The following is a 15,942-nucleotide window of genomic DNA, read 5'->3' on the forward strand; positions in this document are numbered from 1 at the left end:
TCTGCCCCCTGGTGGTCAGTGTGCATTATAGCTACCAGTCAAACAGTTGAACGGTCAAATATTCGCTTAGGCTTATAGATAGATAGATAGATAGATAGATAGATAGATAGATAGATAGATAGATAGTACTGGAAGTCATAGGCACAACCATCAGATAAGAAAAGAATATAAAAGGCATCCATTATTCAGAGATGACATGATATTGTACATAGAAAACCCTAAAGACTCCACCAACAAAACTACTAAATTTAATAAATGAGTTCAGCAATGTAGCAGGAGGCAAAATTAACACCCAGAAATCATTGGTATTTTTATACACCAATGATGAATTCTCAGAAAGAGAAACTGAAAAAACAATCCCATTTACAAAGCAACAAAAAAATTAAGGTACTTAGGAATAAACTCAACCAAGGAGGTAAAAGACCTGTACTCAGAAACCTACAGGAGAGTGAAAAAAGAGATAGAGGAAAATATAAACAAGTGGAAGAATATACCTTGTTCAAGGATTGGTAGAATTAACATCATTAAAATATCCATGTTATCCAGAGCAATTTATAGATTCAATGCAATCCCTATTAAAACACCAATGGCATATTTCACAGATCTAGAACAAATACTCTAAAAATATATATGGAACAAAAAAAAAATTTATTGCCACAAATAGCTGCAACAATCTTCAGAAAGAAAAAAAAAAAAGTTGGAGGGGTCACAATACCAGATATCAAGTTATACTACAAATCCACTGTAATCCAAACATTCTGGGACTGGCACAGGAATAGGCATATAGATCAATGGAACAGAACAGAGACATCAGAAATTGACCCACACCATTACACTCAATATTTGACAAAGGAGGAAAGAGCATAATGAAATCAAGACAGTGTCTTCAATAAGTGGTGTTGGGTAAATGGGACAGATACATGCAAAAAAAAAAAAATGAAATTAGACCACCAACTTAGACCACACACAAGAATAAACTCAAAATGGATAACACTTAAGTTAAATGTAAGCCATGAAACCATAAAAATCATAGAAAAAAGCCATAGGCAGCAAAATCTCAGACATCTTTCATAGCAATATGTTTACAGATACATCTCCTAGGGCAAAGGAAACTAAGGAGAAAATTAAAAAATTGAACTACATCAAAATAAAAAGTTTCTGTATAGCAAAAGAAACCAACAACCAAAGGAAAAGGGAGCCCACTGTATGGAAGAACATATTTGGCAATGATACATCTAGATAGACACTTCTCCAAACTGGACATATAGAAGGCCAAGAACCATATGAAAAAACTAGAGGCCCAGTGCACGGATTCGTGCACAGGTGGGGTCCGGTTGGCCCGGCCCTAATCGGTGGATCGGGGCCAGGCCTGTCAGGAGGAGGAGATGGTGGGAGGTTGGCTGGCTGGGGGGAGGGGCCGCGCGCTATCGGTCAGCGGGCCCCACCCTCGATTGGGGTGGGGGGGCGGATTGGGGTCAGGGCCAGCCGTGGACAGGGGCTGTGGGCGGTGGGCCAGCCGTGGGAAGTTGGCCAACCAGCCCCACCCCCAACTGGTGTGGGAGAACCGATCAGGGGCAGAGCTGGCTGAGGGGAGGGGCCGTGGACCAATCGAGGTGGTGGAGGTTGATTGGGGTGGGGCTGGCCATGGAGAGGGGCTGTGGGTGGTGGGCCAGCTGGCCCTGGCCCTGAATGGGGTGGGGGGGGGCGCAATTTGGGACCAGCAGCCTGGGGCAGGGGCCATGGGTATTTGGTCAGCCAGCCCTACCCCTGATTGGAGTCAGGGGGCCGATTGGGGGCAGAGTTGGCTGGGAGGAGAGGATACGGGCTGATCGAGGTGGTGGGGGCCCATCTGGGGTGGGGCCAGCAGGGGGAAGGGGCTTCGGGAAGTTGGCCACCGGCCCCACCCCCTGATCAGGCTGGTTCACTGGCCGCAGTGGGCGTCATAGCAACCGATCATTTTGGTCATTACTGTGTTCCGGTTGCTGGCTGGCTTTTTATATATACAGATGCTCAAAGACACTAATCATCAAAGATGCAAATTAAAATGACAGTGAGGTATCACCTCACACCTATCAGACTGGCTACTATCAATAAATCAACAAATGAGAAGTGCTGAAGAGAAAAGGGAACATTAGTACACTGCTGATGGGAATGCATACTGATGCAGCTACTGTGGCAAACCAAAAAATTAAATATGTAACTTCTATTTAAACCAGTGATCCCTCTTCTAAGAATACATCATGCCCTGACCGGTTTGACTCAGTGGATAGAGTGTCTACCTGCGGACTGAAGGGTCCCAAGTTCGATTCTGGTCAAGGGCATGTACCTTGGTTGCGGGCACATCCCCAGTTGGGAGTGTGCAGGAGGCAGCTGATCGATGTTTCTAACTCTCTATCCCTCTCCCTTCCTCTCTGTAAAAAAATCAATAAAATATATATTTTTTAAAAGAATATATCTTAAGAAACCTGAAACACAAATCAGAAAGAATATATGCACCCCTATGTTCATAGCGGCACAATTTACAATAGTTAAGATCTGGAAACAGCCCAAGTGCCCATCATTAGATGAGTGGATGAAAAAGCTATGGTACATTTATACCACGGAATACAATGCAGCAGTAAAAAAGAAGAATCTCTTATCCTTTGAGACAGCATGGAGGGACTTGGAGAGTATTATGCTGAGTAAAATAAGTCAGTCAGGGAAAGACAAGTATCATATGATCTTACTCACATGTGTAATCTGATGAACAAAATAAATCCAGAGACAAAAGCATAGAACAGACTGTCAAATCTCAGAGAGAATGTGGGGGTGGGTGGAAAGAGATTAACCAAAGAACTTCTATGCATATATGCTTAACCCATGGTCACAGACAATAGCATGGTGAAGGCTTGAGGCGGGGGCAGATGCAGGCGAGAAGGGATAAATAGGGGAAAAAAGGGGTCATCTGTAATACTTTCAACAATAAAGTTAAATTAAAAATAATAATAATTTTTGCCCTGAGAGTGAGTAAAAGACGTTCTTGATTTTGTGAGTTGGATACCTCAAACCAGGTATCTTGAGGTATCCAAGTATTTTGAAGTTAACCTTCATAACTTCTTACCTAGAATTCCTAAAGCCTCCAAATCAATCTTTCCCATGCCTACCTCTTTACCTTTCCAATCCATCCCTCCCATCTATATAGTCTGCTTAGAAATTTTCAGTGGTTCTTCTTTGTAATAATGTAAACTCACCCTGACATTCAAGGCCCTCTTACACCTAGCTTTCCACTAGTTTCCCATTTTATCTTTACACATATTCTATCCAAATGGAAGTGGGGTTTGTTCACCCTCCCAGACTTCTATATTTCTCCTTTATGTAGTCTTCCTTGATACTCGTACCTGGAATTTAAGATCTTCCTCAGGACTCCTACTGACATTTATCTCTCTCTTCTTCTCTGCGTAGATTTTGCCTTCTCTTATACCATGATGCTGATATAGTGTCTAACTCATTGCACATAGTAGTTCTAGTAAATATTTACTAGGTAAAAAAAATAGAAAAACAGAAAATAGATTACTTTATCTTTACACAAAACCTTTTTCCTGTGAGAATACTGCAGGAATCTCAGGTTCTAAAAGGGAATAGAATAGCGCTGAAGAAAGAGTGCGAACATTCTTACAGGTGGGCAAAAATAGGTTAGAATCCTATACAATAAAAGGCTAATATGCAAATCTACCGAACAGAGGAACAACCGGTCGCTATGATGTGCACTGACCACCAGGGGGCAGACGCTCAACGCAGGAGCTACCCCCTCGTGGTCAGTGTGCTCCCACAGGGGGAGCGCCGCTCAGGCACAAGCCGGGCTCACGGCTGGCGAGCGAGCACAGCTGAGGTGGCAGGAGCCTCTACCACAGTCAGACATCCCCCCAGGGCTCCCAGACTACGAGAGGGCACAGCCAAGGTGAGGGACCCCCTCACGGGAGTTCTGATTTCAATATATGCTAATAACTAAAAATATATAACTTAAGCATATAAAATCCATGCTTGTTATGGTTAGAATGTTCACATATTCAAGTAGGAAAAGGTAAATAATACCACAAACACATAACAGACTCATGCTAACTTATAGAGCAACTTTTAGAAGGAAACGAAGTACTCTCATAGAGGGTACTAAATCATCTTTAAAACAGTTTAAAAATATTAATAATAGAGAGATATTCAAATCTGATAAACAAGAGTTACTGACACTAGTGACAAAGAAAAACAATTAGTAGTGCATGAACATTTTTAGAAAGTAAATACCTCCACTGAGGTAGCATTTTCTGTAGGTGTACAAAAATACATTTTTTTCTAGGATCAATTAATTGTGGAAAGCTAAGCCACTGACCTAAAATAAAGGAAAATACAGCTTTTCTAGTTTATGATTAAACTAGAATTGGTTGTTAATTTTTTTTATTTTTATAGCTGTCAGGTTGAGATCATCAATTTATGAAAATAACTCATACTTTAAAATTCATTAGGAATTCATAATACAAGTTCCCTGCTTTGTTCTGTTATGCTTAAATAATTTATTTGTTTGGGGTGATAAGTTTGTTAATACCAATAGTATTAAGCAAGAATGTTGCTAAAATAATTATAATCCATTGAATAATATAAATGGCTTATTTCCTAATATTTTCATGAACTGGAACTTTGATTGGGTTTCAGTAAACTTGAAAAATTAATTGGGGAAAGTATAATTGAAACCAAACTTCTATCACTTATGGTTGTGTAGAAAATATTTTAAGATATCTAGTAATATAAAAAAGTAAATGTTATTTCCTAATGATTTAAAGCAAATCCATCCTGAATTCAATTCAACTTCCCACATAAAGATGTGCAATTTGAAGCCAAACGTTTTCCTTGTAAAGAGAGACAATAACATGCTTCAAAAGTCAATTTCAAGGAATAGTTAAGCAGCAAAAAAGTCAAATGTCACTTCTGACCTACTGTTATTTTTGAGAACAAACACATTTCTTAGTAGCCCTGCCATGTGCTGGGTTAGCATTGCACCCTCCAGCACTTTTAATCCTCATAACAATCTTACATGGTTGTTATTGCACAATGAAGCTAAGTAATTTTCCCAAGTCCCATGTCCGTAAACAGCTGAGTTAGATTTAGTCTTATCTGGGGTCCATCTGAGAACAAAGCCCATACTTCTGAGATAAAGTGACAGCTCAAAAAAAAAGGCAATCCACTTAAATTTTCTACAAGAAAACCTTTAAGTTTCTGCGTATACATATTAATCTCAAGGAAGCAATAGTGAGCATTTTGCAGCAGACAATTTAGAGGCAAGAATAAGGGTGTGTATCAGCATTCCAAAGTAAAAGTTCTAAACTACTTTTTGACAGCCACATTATAGACTCAAATGTATGAAATATTTTATTACAACAGAAATAATTGGTAAAAAATTCTATGATTTTGATGATTGGGTAAAACTCATTAAAAAAAGACATAACTGGGACACCTTGACCATTAATGAGACATATTATAACAGCCTTATTAGAAAAATTTGTCTAAATTCTCTAAAAAGGGAAACTCAGTTACTAATAAAGAAAGGCAACACCCATCATTTTAACAGAAACAACTAAACTATCCAACCTGAAAATGTGATCATTCTTTAAGGGTTCACTTCACCAAATGAACTGAAAGATGAGCTGTATGCTTCATCAAATGGCAAGACTGACTGAATGCTATAGAAAGAGTTTTCTATTTAAAAAGAAGATAGGGGCTGCTCATTTCAAACTTTTCTCTACTGTCTCTTTTGTAATACTAGAGGTCCGGTCCATAAAATTTGTGCACTCTTGGGGGGAGGGGGGAGTCCCTCAGCCCAGCCAGTGCCCTCTCGCAGTCCGGGAGCCCTCGGGGGATGTCCAACTGATGGCTTAGACCCTGATCTGCCCAGATTGGGGCTGGGCTGGCCGGACCCCACCCATGCATGAATTCATGCACTGAGTCTCTAGTCTATTTATAAAAGAGAAGGGATTGGACCAACTTGAAGAATAATTCACCCCCCAAAATTTCATATATGTGTGAAATTAAACAAATTAATTTGTCATTTTAGAAACAGCATAAACCTTCCCACCGTAAGAGATATCATCATGCTGTGCCTGATTCTGAGAGCACAATCGGGCAAAGTCTATAGAGAAGTCCTCAAAGGAGTCTAAATAATTTAACCCTCATTAGAAAATAGTAACAAAAAGATCTTGAAATAGAAATGCTGATTTTTGAAACCCAATATTTGCTCTATATGTTAAAGAAAATTTCAGTGGCGCTATCTCCCGTTCTTGTACCTTGTCTCAAGAATATAAAATTTGCCCTAGCTCATTTTGCTCAGTGGATAGAATGTCAGACTGCAGACTGAAGGGTCTCAGGTTCAATTCTGGTCAAGCACACATTGCCAGGTAGCAGGTTCGATCCCCAGTAGGGGGCGTGCAGGACGCAGCCAATCAATGATTTTCTCTCATCATTTATGTTTCTATCTCTCTCTCCCTCTCCCTTCCTCTCTAAAATCAATAAAGTTTAAAAAAAAATTTTAAAAGAATATAAAATTTTATTTCTTTGATTCTGACCTCATTAATATTCAAACTGAAGGCCATATATCCACATTGGGCAATTATTCTTTCCTTAGGATTTCTATAGTCTCAATGGCAAAAAGTAAATTATTAAATCATGGGATGGCTAATATTCTATAGGATAAACCCACTTTCAATTTTCAGTAGAACTATAGAAGAATACATAGGTTCTTATGCCTTTAGGACAATTTTTTAAAACTTTTAGAGGTAAATGTATGTGTGTGTTTATACACAAATACACAAGCATACTCTAGATACACACACATTGCTAGATGTTTTAAAGGTATTTTATAGTGCATTCAAGATTCCAGAATTTTGATCACATTTTTATTTTTATTTTTTAAGTACTATTTCTTAAGTGCTTCCCATGTGCCAGGTACTGTATCAGGCACTTAGCCTAATTACCTCACTTAATCACCACAATCTCATAAAGTAGAATTATCCCATATTAAGAGGAAAACACAAAATTTCAGAGAGGTTAAATGATTGCCCAAATTCCTTCAATTAAAAAGAGCTAGAACTAGTGCTCGCTTCGGCAGCATATATACTAAAATTGGAACAATACAGAGAAGATTAGCATGGCCCCTGCGCAAGGATGACATGCAAATTCGTGAAGCATTCCATATGTTAAAAAGAGCTAGAACTAGAATTTATGCCTGTTCCGCTGAATCCACAGATATCTAAGAATGTTCCTTTCCCCTAATCGCAAGAAACGATAAGCTATCAAACAAAGCTTTGTTTATATACTCCTAGGTTTTTATACCATCCTAACCACACAGGCCTAGTACCAATGTTTTATAATACCTGTGGAGCTAATCAAATCAATATTGGCTCAGGAGTTCTATGTGCCTAGTAATTTTCTGGAAGACTTAGGAGCCAATAAAGCAATGTACAATAAATATGATGTCAGGTGGGGTACCTGAGAAAACTCCCAGTATACAATTGTCTGCATTCTTTCTAGAATGATTCTTGAAAGTGATCTTAAGTGGAGGTATGTGGGTACTATAATCTAGTAAAATTATTCTATTCTACAGGCAAAAGCAAAGCACCATTTTCTCATTATTTTTGTAATATCAAATTTGACAACATTTGTCAAAGTTCTATAACCTATTAAACATAAATAAGAAATTATTATTAGTATCATCATTCCTCTCTTCTCTAATCCTGGATGCAAACTAAGGATGGTCCAGTCTATAGTAATTTTAATTCATTTTAAAACTACTTATAAAAACAGTAATGTAAAAAACCTCACTACAGGGTGGAAAAAGTCCTAATGTTCAAAACATCAAGAAACTCTTGAATTGTATCAATACCTCATTCCTTAAAATTTGTCAGAGAGAGTGTATCACAGGTCAAAGTGTTCCACATAATAACAAAAGGATTCACTGTCAAATACTTTTATGTGTTAAACAGACACATTTACTACAGAACTTCTTGGAAGCTAAATATACTGTGTGTACTCTGTCTTTCTAGAAGAGTTATAAATGGGATTATTTATATCCTATCTAATAAAAGAATAATATGCAAATTGACCATCACTCCAACACAAGATAGCAGCCCCCATGTGGACACAAGATGGCTGTCACAAGATGGCCAGCAGGGGAGGGCAGCTGGGAGGGACCAGGCCTGCAGGGGAGGGCACTTGGGGGTTACCGGGCTAGCAGGGGAGGGCAGTTGGGGATGACTGGGCCTGCAGGGGAGGGCAGTTAGGGGCAACCAGGCTGGCAAGGGAGGGTAGTTAGGGGTTACCGAGCCAGCAGAGGAAAGTAGTTGGGGGTGACCAGGCCTGCAGGAGAGGGCAGTTAGGGGCGACCAGGCCAGCAGGGGAGGGCAATTAGGGGCAACCAGGCCAGCAGGGGAGTGTAGTTAGGGGTGACCAGGCTGGCAGGGGAGGGCAGTTAGGGGCAACCAGGCTGGCAAGGGAGGACAGGGGCAATAGGGCCAGCAGGGGAGCAGTTAGGCATCGAGCAGGCTGGCAGGGGAATGGTTAGGGGGTGATCAGGCTGGCAGGCAGAAGCGGTTAGGGGCAATCAGGCAGGCAGACAGGCAAGTGGTTGGGAGCCACCAGTCCTGGATTGTGCTCACCAGGATCGGGCTTAAATGGGCAGTCGGACATCCCTCGAGGGGTTCCAGATTGGAGAGGGTGCAGGCTGGGCTGAGGGACACCCATCCCCTGTGCATGAATTTCATGCACCGGGCCTCTAGTTATTAGATATTATAGTAAAAATATGCACTATGCCTCCCTATCAGCCTTCCCTTATCACACCTCTCTTAAAAGGCCATTCTTGCCCTATGATATGAGGGTTGCCCATGTGACATGTCTTGGCTAAGGAAACATAAGAGGTAGTGCCACTTACAAGCAGCAGTTTTATGAGCCTCCATTCTACCACCATCCCTTTCTCCTTCTGTCACAATATTTGTACTTCCCAAAGAGGCTGCTCCTTCAGCTTTGGTCCAGGAACAAAGAGGACAAGGAACAGAGTGGCAGCAGACTCATCAGAAACATAAACACGGTGAGAAATGTTCACTGCTACGAATCACTAAGATTTGGGAACTCTTTGGATAATGAAACATAACTTTGCCTAAGCTGAATGATACATAGCATGTCTTCTAGATTTATTGGACCCTGGCATCCTTTTGTCACAAAACATTTTCCAGGATTTGTTTCCTAAATTATTCCTAATTTTGAATGGTATCTTTTCTATTTCTTAATTAATACTGCATTTAAGACGAACATCTATGGAAGCTGGAAACATATGGCATTAGATAACTGATCTTCTTAAATGTTATCAGCAACTTGAATTTCTGCTTATAGTCAATAAAAATATTTTCTTGAAATAATCTGATTAACATTCAGAAATCAAAGATTAAAAGTCAAGTCTGTTGTACTAATGCTGAGTAACAATTTAGTTTTCTGAACAGGTCAGATGGTATCCTACTTTACTTTTCATATATGTATTCATGTTTAGCAAAGTCAGAATACTGATAAAAATTGAATTTTCTTTAAACCTCACTATGCTCAACTCACTGATTTGAAATTTAAGTATCAATATTCAAATATTCTATAGAATATTTTGCTGATTCAGTAAAACCATAATCAACTGTATCCGAACTGGCATTCTTAAATCCAGAATGTGTTTTTCTAACTTAATTTTGTCTTAAAGGATAGCATAGAAATGAGGAAAAATAATAATTAAATCCGAATCTTCTCATTGGCATTAAGATTTTGTTGGGTATTAAAAAGTCCAGTAAATACACATTCAAGCTAAATTGTATATATTTTTACTATGTGTATAATAATATACAATAATGTTCAGAGGAAAGGGTCAGAGGTCTTATATTTATACTCACATATTAAAAACAATGTTCAATCATATAGTTACTAAAACAAGAAGCTAACACAGATATTCTAGACTGATTTAATAAGCTAACAAATAAAAATAATTAAAAACAGAAAATATTTAAGATTTTCAATTAACGATAATTAAAAATAAGTTCATGCCCTGAAAATGGAACTAAACTATATTTTCTATATATGTTCATTTTAATTGACATCAAATTCCCCGGTCTTATAAATCATCAATTCACCATAAAGTATTAGGTATCAATAGAGTAATCATACATTTTATTCTCAAATGAGAAGACTGAAGGCATTAAGTAACCACTACTAAAAGTAATCTTAATATGTTATTGCTATATTTTACCCTATTAAAAATTTTTCCTAAAGAAACGACTTTGAAATAACTTATCTGTAAGAGAACAGTTGTAGTATTTGTGAGTTTAAGAATTTGATATAATTTGTCACATGTATGTATTTTGCAATCTCAACTTTTTCTTCATTATGTGATTTTCATCCTCAAAACAATTTCATAATGTTGTTATACACACCTCTATTGTTTTTAATAGGTAAAAAAAAAAAAGAACACTTCCATAATACATTGATACTGACAACCTAAGGCAGTACAAAAAATAGCTTTCGGGGAAGAGAGCAATTTAATATTTAGAAATGTAATTTGTAGATATTCAGGACTTAAATAAATCAACTTTTCACCAACAGTACATTACTATGGAGAAACAAATTAGAGACTCTGAAACAGTTAACTTACAAAGATTCATGATTTTAAAGAAAAATTTAACTTACTTGATGGAGATTAAAATGTCACTTTTAAAAATATAATGAAATTGACAAGGAACAATAACACAATTATCACACTTCCCTGATCAATAAGGAAAGGGAATCCATCAATAAGAAAAAGTTGACATCAGCTCTGAGGGCATGTAGTCCTTGGCTGCTTGAGGTAAGTAAGGAAAGTGGCACCTGCAGTGCTGTTCTTACCGGTCAGGTCAAGACTTTCCATTGTGATTTCAATGGAACATCGGAACTCCCAGCTTCCTTGATGCAGCAGGATTCTGTGAAAGAGCCATAGCAAACTGTTAAAATAGTGAGCCACGAAGGCCTTTCAAACAAAGCTAACACATATTGCCCTTTATCAAAATAATCCCCCCAAAATAAATTAAGGGCCAAACCATCAAAACCAATTTATTTAAAATCTCTATGTTAACACTATTTAGAAAAAGCAGACTAAAGTATTTTTGTCAACTTTAACAATACAAAAAAAAAAGTCATTAAAATTACTCAAGGGAAATTCTTAGATAAAAGTTACAGAGACAAAGAATTATAGACAATCACCTCTCAGCTTTTTGGCTAAAATCAAGTGTAGAATTACAGTCAAATCCCCTGAAAAAACATGATGTTATACTGGCATCCTGACTAGTTCTTTTAAATTATTTTAAATGACTGGCTCAAACCAACCAGATAGACTATGGTTCGGATATTACCCTTTGCACTCACTTGCTTTTCTCGATTCCTTCATTCTACTGCTAACCGTGTCGAGTCACACTCGACATCCGAGTGCAAAGGGTTAATAGCTTACAATTTATCTTTTTTTTTTTTTAATATATTTTTTATTGATTTTTTACAGAGAGAAAGGGAGAGGGATAGAGAGCCAGAAACATCGATGAGAGAGAAACATCGACCAGCTGCCTCCTGCACACACCCTATCGGGGATGTGCCCGCAACCAATGTACATGCCCTTGACCGGAATCGAACCCGGAACCTTTCAGTCCGGAGACCGACGCTCTATCCACTGAGCCAAACCGGTTTCGACTACAATTTATCTTTTATATGTTTTAAAGATAAGGAGCAGAGCAAGATAATGAGTGCAGAGATACACACAAATAAAGAAAAGCTGGTAATAAAAAATTACATTCTACCTACAAGTGACGTAGCAAAAGGGTGTCCAACAAATTAATTAACATTTACATTATACTGCAAATATAAACATACACCTAAATTGTATCATTTTTAAGAATTAAGTTCAGTTTCTATGTGAGACATTAATTTAGTTTCTGGGGTGCTTCAATTATACTAAATTCACACTCAACTAAGAAAATGTACTGCCCCCTGCAGATTATGACAATATCTTGCTTTATGATCAGTACACTGCAACACACTAGAAATCAGGCATCACTTATCCTCTTACAGCTTTATCAAAACTGTTAACTCTAAGATATGTACACATATAATACCTTAATAAAAAAAATTGGAAAAAAAAACACCTGTTAACTCATTTTATGGCTTGGCTGAAGTTTTTCCCTAATTAGTCTCTGTGATATGAAAAAACTGGCTCTTATACATTAAATATAAAAAATGTGTAATGACTGGCTTCCGGTCAAGATGGCCATGGAGGTGAATGCAGTACTTGCATCCTCCCACAACCACAATCAAAATTACAAATACACTACAGAACCACCATCATTGAGAACCACCTGAAATCTGGCTGAATAGAAGTCCTACAACTAAGGATGTACTAGTAAAGATGAAATCACATCGAGGCTTTGAGGTGGAAAGTAAAAATTGGGAGGATTTTGGATTTCTCAGCGGCTGAGGTCCCCCCTGAGGAGCAAAGGGTCGCAGCGCCACACCAGACCCCAAGCCCGGGGTTTCAATAGCCGGAAGATAAGTCCCCCATACATTCTAGCTGTAAAAACCAGCGAGAATTGAGGTTGGGGAAGATGAAGGGCTGCTGGAGTCCCAGGCATTCCTCTTAAAGGGTCCCCACAGAGACTAACTTGGGCTCACTCCCTCTGAGCTCCACTGCTGGGGCAGCCGCTTGAAAGGCACCAGGGACATACCTGGAAGAACTAAGTTGTCTGGCATCACGGTGAGAGCTGCAGGGGCAGCTTTTTCCCAGACAGAAGTGCTGGCAGAGGCCACTGCTCCTTTTCTGAGGCAGGTGGGCACCATATCTGAGTCTCTATCAACCTGGCTATCACTGTTTACCCAACCCAAGCTGTTTCCAGGAGATTTTCCATACGAATGGCCTATCTTGGCTCATGCTTCATACTGTCCTTAAATCTTTAAAATAAGCAGCAACTGGCCACAGTGAGTTTTGTACCTCTCATTAAATGACCCCAAGCAGGCTCTAGTGGCAGTCAGCCTTGGTTGCAGCTTGGCCTCTCCTGGGTACCTCCAAACCCAGCACAAGTAGCAGCCATCTGCAGATAACTTTGTAGCTCATGCAGAGTGGCCCTAAGCAGGGCACAGTTGGTGGTTGACCGTGGCCTGCACCTCCCAGGAGGCCCCAGAGCCAGCACACTGGGTGGACAGCTTCAACCACATTGAAGTACCACTCAACCACCTCCACAAGCAACACACTCAAGGGGAGGACTGAGCAGGCATCAGAGCCCTACTGAAGTAAGTCCTGCTCCCCATGGGGTAGACCCCTGCCCAGCTGATCCTCCACAGTGGTTGTAGCCAGTTCTTACAGCCAATCGGTCTGGGGGATAAATCCCTCCCATTAATGTGGCAACAGCAATCAAGGCTCAACTATAACAGGAGGGTGTACACAGCCCACATGGGGTGAGGGGAAAGGAGGGCAGGTGCACCTGGTGTGCCCAGCTTTGGGAGGTTGTGCCACTAAACCCCACAAGATAACTACTACATTAAGTGACTCTACCAAGCCCAGGAGACACAGCAGTTCTACCTAATACATAGAAACAAATGCAGAGAGGCTGCCTAAATGAGGAGGTAAGAAAGAAACATATCCCAAATGAAAGAACAGATTAAAACTCCAGAAAAAAAAAACTAAACAAAATGGGAGGCAAGCAATCTACTACATGCAGAATTCAAAACACTGGTTAAAGGATTCTCATTGAACTTGGAGAGTAGAAGAACCTAAAACTTCAACAGCATGAAAAAAGACATGGAAACCATAAAGAAGAACCAGTCAGAAATGAAGGATACACTAACTGAAATGAAGAATAATTTACAGGGAATCAACAGTAGAGTAGATGAAGCTGACAATCATATCAGTGATTTGGAAAATAAAGAAGCAAAAAACACCCAATCAGAACAGCAAAAAGAAAAAAGAATCCAAAAACATAAGGATAGTATAAGGAGTCTATGGGACAACATTTGCATCATGAGGGGGCCAGAAAAACAAGAGAGAGAGCAAGAAATTGAAAACCTATTTGAAAAAAAAATGACAGAAAATTTCCCTAACTTTGTGAAGGAAATAGACATACAAGTCCAGGAAGTACAGAGTCCCAAACAAGATGAACCCAAAAAGACCCACACCATGATACATCGTAATTAAATGCAAGAGTTAATGACAAAGAGAGAATCTTAAACACAGCAAGAGAAAAGCAATTAGTTACCTACCAGGAAGCTCCCATAAGGCTGTCAGCTGATTTCTCAGCAGAAACTTTGCAGGCCAGAAGGGAGTGGCAAGAAATATTCAAAGTGATGAAAAGGAAGGACCTACAAACAAGAATACTCAAACCAGCAAAGGGATCATTTAGAATCAAAGGACATATAAATAAAGAGTTTCCCAGACAAGAAAAAGCCAAACCAATTATAGGAAATGTTAAAGTGTCTTTTTTAAGAAGAAGAAGAAAAAAAGATAAAAATATGAACAATAAAATGACAATAAAGACAAATCTATCAACAACTGAATCTTTAAAAAAATAAAAATAAATGAACAAGCAGAAACAGATTCATAGATACAGAGAACATTTTTATGGTTGCCAGATGGGAGGGGTTATGGATGAAAAGGATAAAGGGATTAAGAAGTATAAATTAGTAGTTACAGAATAGTCATTGGGATGTAAAGTACAGCATAGGAAATATAATCAATAGTATTCTAATAACTACTAGTATGTATGGTGTCAGATGGGTACAAGATTTACTGGAATGATCACTTAGTAAGATAATGATTACCGGTTGTATACCTGAAATTAATATAATATTGCATGCTGACTATGATTGAAAAATAAAAATTTCTTTAAAAATAGAATAAAAATATAGCCTTCGCCAGGTGTCTCAGTTGATTGGAGCATAATCCTGTACACCAACAATGTTGGAGATTCGATTCCTGGTCAGGGCACATACCTAGGTTGTGGGTTTGATCCCCAGTTAGGGCATGTACAGGAGGCAACTGATGGATGTTTCTCTCTCAGATCAATGTTTCTTTCTCTCTCTCTCTAATCAATAAAAACATATTCTCGCCCTAACCAGTTTGGCTCAGTGGATAGAGCGTCGGCCTGTGGACTGAAAGGTCCCAGGTTCGATTCTGGTCAAGGGCATGTACCTTGGTAGCGGGCACATCCCCAATAGGAGGTGTGCAGAAGGCAGCTGATGGATGTTTCTCTTTCATCGATGTTTCTAACTCTCTATCCCTCTCTCTTCCTCTCTGTAAAAAAATCAATAAAATATATATTTTTTTAAAAACATATTCTCAGGCAATGATTAAAAAATAAACAAAAAAATAAAAACAAAAAAACAAAGGTGTCATGATTCATCTGAGTAATCCTATCTAGAGTTAGATGATTCAGTTGTCGCCCAGGGCTACTAAAGAAAACAGCTGGAAAGAATGAATATTAAATATTAAATGCTCTCATGTAGCTTCACATGAGATACTACTCATTCATCCATATTTTTTAAAACAAAGGCATGGATGAAAGAATAAATTCAGATCTTTGAAGCTAACTACAAAGGACACATATGAATACTTTCAAGTTAAATAACTATGTTTTTACTAAGGAATCATGTAGAAGTATATTCTTAATTAAAAAATAGGCAACTAATATTAAAAATGTTGTTGTAAGAAATTATATGTACTATCATATATTCATTTGCATACTTTTTTCTTCATATAAATCCATAAAAGCCAGTATAGAGAAAAGAATCATTAAAATAAATGGGTAAAAACTGTGAAGTAAAAAATGACTATAAATAACTATCAGGTAAATAAATTGGTATAAACTAAAAATTCAATATAATCCACACTGC

The 15,942-nt window shown here is 38.5% G+C and overlaps 1 protein-coding gene across 13 annotated transcripts in view; it reads right to left on the reverse strand.

The window, feature by feature from the left end:
* BBX (BBX high mobility group box domain containing) overlaps positions 1-15,942 on the reverse strand; it is a 299,144-nt gene that overhangs the window by 167,895 nt on the left and 115,307 nt on the right. For all 13 annotated transcript variants that reach the window (XM_079766288.1, XM_079766287.1, XM_079766284.1 and 10 more), the window contains one exon: positions 10,927-11,000. The gene's annotated coding sequence lies outside the window, so the exon portion shown is untranslated. The remainder of the gene's footprint in view (positions 1-10,926; positions 11,001-15,942) is intronic.

This window comes from Cnephaeus nilssonii (genome assembly GCF_951640355.1).
Source record: "Cnephaeus nilssonii genome assembly, chromosome: 3".
Classification (NCBI taxonomy): domain Eukaryota; kingdom Metazoa; phylum Chordata; class Mammalia; order Chiroptera; family Vespertilionidae; genus Cnephaeus; species Cnephaeus nilssonii.